Source organism: Danio rerio, chromosome 23, assembly GCF_049306965.1.
Source record: "Danio rerio strain Tuebingen ecotype United States chromosome 23, GRCz12tu, whole genome shotgun sequence".
In the NCBI taxonomy this organism is placed as follows: Eukaryota; Metazoa; Chordata; class Actinopteri; order Cypriniformes; family Danionidae; genus Danio; species Danio rerio.
The window spans coordinates 19,320,326-19,326,415 of NC_133198.1; positions in this window are offsets into that span (position 1 = coordinate 19,320,326).

Genomic DNA, 6,090 nt, shown 5'->3' on the forward strand with positions numbered 1-6,090 from the left:
AAGGGGGAGGGAGGGGGGAATATTTTTATGAGGGTAATAACAATCAATCATCTTGACACAAAGTGCCCGGAAACCTCTCTATATTTTATTTATTACATTTATAGAGTGTTAGTCGCTGTAGCAGAACAGTAGTATCAATACTCTAATATAATTTTAATACTGCAAAGCTGTGAAGTATTTAATTTATTAAGGCCTAAAATAATAATAATAATAATAATAATAATAATAATAATAATAATAATACTATTACTGTTATTGTTTTTATTATTAGTAGTAATAGTGGTAATTACAATAATGCTTTTAAAGGTATTAAATTAAAGAACACATTTTCAAATGCATATGAACAGTGAATAATTATTAATAATTGTAGTATAAACTGCTAACATATAAAAATCAATAAATATTTGCTTTTTTGTATTCTTTAAGATTATACACTTTTGCTAAAACACATGACATTCTCTGATGTTGTTAGAAATAAAAGCTACCCGCCAGTAGCCAGCTGGCAAGTAACACTCTCATACATGCCAATTCCATATTTAACTCGCAATAGGCACATAGTGAATGTTCATTTTACTGTAGGTTGTGAAATTTTTGCTGATGTCTTAACAGTGCTGTATCATTTTTTTAAGTTGTTTATAAAGCATTTATAGGATGGTAATGCTTTAGGTTAGCCTGCAAAGTAGTTAAACAGAATTGACAGTGTAAATGCATAATGTAGTATACTACAGTAAATGCATCAATGTTATGCAAGATAAATGCTGTAATTATGTGACCGGGCGGTGGGGCTCGTTTTGAGATGCTATTGCAAGTATACAACTTTATAAATATGAAAGAATAAACCGACTACGCCACCCTGGTATAAAAGGGACCAGAGACCCAAAATGTTAGCAAAAGGCTACTCAGGTTTGCTGAGACAGAAAGGTCAAGACTCAGAATGTGCAATGTAACAATGTTTATTTATTCAACACCATAAAATGGACACAATTAAAACGGTTCAATACTCAGTTTCTGTTGGTTCCCTTAGACCCATAGGCTGCCGGTCCTCCACCTCTCCAGAGCCAGAGTCCCCGCCGCTACATTTGGTACATTTTGCCAAACTGTATAAACATCAAAGTGCCTTTAAAGCATTTCACTTGGCAGCCATCTTTGAAACACCTCTCGGGCAGTATGCTCGGGCATTTTGTTTGAATGAGGAAGCATCGAATTCTCCAAAACTGCTTGATTGAATTACATATAAGGAATCACCAATAATATTTCATTTCTAAATGTTAAAATTACACAAAATCTGCTGAAACTGACGTCTGGTCTGAGCCCCTCCCGCGGGCTTTATTCGCCATATAGCGATTGATGATTGGTTTCTGTACTAGTATGCAGGGCTTTATTCGCCATATTGATCATTAAACTATCCCCATTCAAAAAGATACGAGAGGCATGTTTTGTGTATTTTAAAGTCTTTCATAAACATACAGTCAATCACAAAATGATTCATGCCCCTGTCATATTCTAACTGCCACTTTTAGTTCAAAGATAAATAAAAGCTGAATTAATATTTTTTCCACAACAATGCCTTTTGTACATCGTCCTATTATCTTTTGAGAGTTTCCTGTGTCATTTACGATTACAAAAAAAAAAAAAAAAACTTGCCAAAAATTAAAGTCAGAATTTGCTAGGTATATGAGTCATTTCAGGCAGGACTGTATTCAACTTTGAGTTATGTTTATATGAAAAATTAGGCTCTGTGTATCATACATACAATAACATTTCAGTATGGTTATCCCTTTGGTAATGGAAGTCTTACAGTACAAATTCTTTATAATTTGCTAGTTCTGCCCTTATTCCCCAAATGTTGCATATTGTTTTCATATACCCATGATAACATGAATACTTTTTCCTGCAATCTAAATAATTATCAAATTACTTCAAGATGTGTCTTGTTACAAAGTTAAAAACATGTTACCACTATAAATTATGAAATGCAGTGCATACCAAACATCTGCACATCACATAACACTTTTATTCACAGATCAATAATAGGATCCAAATGCCTGCCACATCAGTCTCAAGTGGAAAATTTCAATAATCTTTGCTGCTTCAGGAGGAAATTACACAACTCCCATTGGAAAACTTCCTTTCAACTCAAGTTATGTGCAACAAAATGACATGCTGTCAACACAAAGACAAATGTTCAAGCAATCAATAGTTCGAAGAGATTTGCTTCTTTTGGAGCCATTGTGAAAGCACTTAACTTCACTTTTAAATTGAGGACAAACTTTTGCAATTTGTTCAGATCTGGCTAATTATTAAAATTTGTTTTAATTAACTATGTTCTCCCATATGTCTAGAGGGAACCTGAAATTAAGTAGTTTGTGAGATTTTTACAACTCAATATTTCAGCCTTTAGAAACTGCAAAAACATACGTCACCACTATTGGCTGGGTTTATCTGGTCAGTGGTTCACTGGGTGATCTGATAAGACCTGCCAACTCATGGGCGTGTACAAAAAGGATGTGTATCTGAAATGTCCAATAAGTAACATATTTCAGATTGGCAAAATATTGATACAGTGCCCTCTAGTGGATTCGTCTCTTAAAATGTGCAACAAAACGTACCTGAAGCAAGATATTTTAAGTTTTGCAAAAATATGCGGAGAAATGTGGTTCCAAAGAACCTGGGCTGGATTTGTATTTTAAAGCATAATATTTGACCTGTTTCAACTACATGCAACAGCTGTATTAACTACAGTTAAAAGCTCTGCTGTGTAAAAGTGATTAGCGCTGGATTACTCCACATTTAATAACAGCCATACATAATAAAATGGTTATAAGAAGTGGCCAATTGAGAACCATTACGAACTTGATCACTGATTAATCTAATTAATCTAATCTAACTCATCTAATTAACATGAGAAAGGGGAGAACATTTACATTCAAATGGTAATTAATCTACTTGGATTGGTGCCAAAGCAACAACAACAACAAAAAAAAAGTGTAGCTATAGTATAAACTCTCTGGATTCGGATTTAATGAACTAAACATGCTATACAGTTTATGGATTAAAGGATTGGGACACTAACTAACATGTGCTATGCTTGTTTGTTGCTTTTATCTCTCATATGCTTTGGTTTGGTTGTTTTTCTTCCACTGTTTGTTTCTGCATGATTTATGATTGCAGGAGACTAAAGTTATTACAAAAAAAAAAGGATAGGGAGAATGGAATAACCTCATGAGTCATGATTTTACGGAAACCCATAATAATGGCATGCAAGCACAGGGAAAAGAAAATTCTAGATGCAATTTATCAGAGAGATACTATTAATGAGCTTCCAAAGACTCTTAGGTTGTTCTCACATTTTTAGTCCAGTTCTCTTATTTAACTGGTTCAGTCTATAACCCAAAATGATACATTTAGTCCTGATTTGCAGTGTTTAGTGTTTGTGCTTGTTGCGTGTACATGAGCATTATTTTAATTTTTCTTTATTTATTTTTCATTATATTTACTTCTTGTGCTTGGTTGGATTTAGAAATGTTTATTTGAAAGAGTTTATTTGAAAGCAAATTGAGACCTTTTTTGTTTAGTGGTCTCATTAAGCTTATTTGCTACACACCAAGGTTCAAAAGTTCACACCTACTCACATAAACAGCATTAACAGTTTAAGCATGAACAAACCTTACAATTTTAAAACCTCTACAACACAATTTAACACCTTAGAATTATTAGGTTGTATCTGACATTTTTGTCAAAATTGAGCTATTCACAAATTCTTATTAAATGACATCTTATTTGCATTATGGGATGTTTTGTTTTTAAGTTGTTTACATTTTAAGAGTTTTTATTAAACAACAAAAGGTTTTATCTACAAAGTCAAAAACTAGCTCTGTGTTCTTTCTGTGAGCCAATCACCATTTCAAATGCACGCACAAGGATCAATCAGGATCAACTTTCTTTGTCATTCCACTGGACAGCTCTGTTGATAAAAAAAATTATATTAAATTTGAAATATTTGTGTGTGTGTGTTTGTGTGTGTGTGTGTGTGTGTGTGTGTGTGTGTGTGTACATAGTCAGTGAAAAAAAATTTCAGTGTTTATTAAACTTTGTTAAACTCATTTGCCCATTGTCTGTTTTCTCTTAAACAGGCGTGTCCAAACTTGGTCCTGGAGGGCTAGTGTCCAGCAAATTTTTGCTCTAACTTGTCTTAACACGCTAGCAAGAATGTTTCTAGAAAGCCTTGTAAAAGCTTCATTATCTAGCCCAGGTGTGTCTGATTAGGGTTGAAAGTAAACTTTACAGGAGACTGGCCAGCCAGAACTGAGTTTGGACACCCCAGTCTAGAATTAAAGTTTTTTTTTTTTTTTTTTTTTACCTCAATTTGCAAATTTAGGAGACTTTTGATAATTTACATTTAGGGTACATTTAGGGTCTCTGTCATGTTAATGTATGAAAGAGAATTGTTACATGCATATTGTTTGCTGTATGGAATGCAAAAACTTTAAAGCTCAATTTCTTAAAATTAGTTAGAACGCAGATAGAACCTTATAATTCTTAGGCGACGTTACAATTAAAAACTTTTAGTTTGGATGTAATGACTTTGCTATAACATTGTATTTACACCTGTGATGTAATATGTAATTACAAACTTTTATTTTGTGAGCAATTACTCTACCACTACATTGTAATTACTATGTCATTATATTGGGATTGCATTGTAGTTACATCCAAGATAATATTTATAAATGTAATTTTTTTGTGTGTATTGCAAGTACAGTATTTGGTTATTAATAGTTGTATAAATCAACATATACAGTACACATGAATTTCATACTTTTATCTTGTGTAATTAGTGTATCGTGACATTGTAATTACTTTGTCATTATATTGTAATTACATTGCTGTTAAATTGCAATTACATACAAGATAATATTTATAAACATTTGCTTCATTGTACATTTCAAGTACAGTTTTTGTGTATTTATAGGTGTGTGTGTATATATATATATACATATATACATACATATATATATATATATATATATATATATATATATATATATATATATATATATATATATATATATATATATATACACGCAGTACATATGTACAAACCTTTATTTTGGATGTATTGAAATTGTGATTTCATTGTTGTAACACTGTAATTACATCAGAGATGTAATATGTAATTACAAAATTTTATCATGTGTGCATTTACTGTGTATTTACATCCAAGATAATATTTATAAACTTAAATGTTTCTTTGTATATTTCATGTACATTATTTGTGTATTTATAGGTAAATATATACGCAGTACATATGTAATTACAAACTTTTATTTTAGATGTAATTACTATGTCATTACAATATAATTACTATCTATTAACATTGTAATTACATTGTTATAAGATTGTACAAACATCTATGGCAGGGGTGGCCAACCCTGTTCCTGGAGAGCCACCTTCCTGCAGATTTCAGTTGTTACCCATATCAAACACACCTGAACCAATTAATTAGGACCTGAACGCCACGTGATAATTACAGTCAGGTGTGTTTGATATGGGTTGCAACTGAAATCTGCAGGAAGGTGGCTCTCCAGGAACAGGGTTGGCCAGCCCTGATCTAAGATCATATTGGTAATGTGTTTTTGTATATTTCATGTACAGTATTTGTGTATTATAGTTATATACATGTGCAGTACACATGTACACCGTAAACATATGTAATTGCAAACTTTTATCTTGGTTGTATTTACTATGTCGTTACATTGTATTTACATTGTGATTACATTTTAATTACATTTTAATTACAGATTTACAAACATGTTTGTATATTGCATTTACAGTGTGTATTCATAGTTTATACGTAAATGTACACAGTACACATGAATATAATATGTAATAACAAACTTATCTTGTAAGTAATTACTCTGTAATACATATAAATGTAAATGCTTTGTATATTACATGTACAGTAATATAGTTGTTTACGTAAATATACAAAGAACACGTGTACTTACAAACTTTTATCTTGGATTTAATTACTGTGTTGTTACATTGTAGTTATTATTTTGTTATTTAATTATAGTTACATTGTAGTTA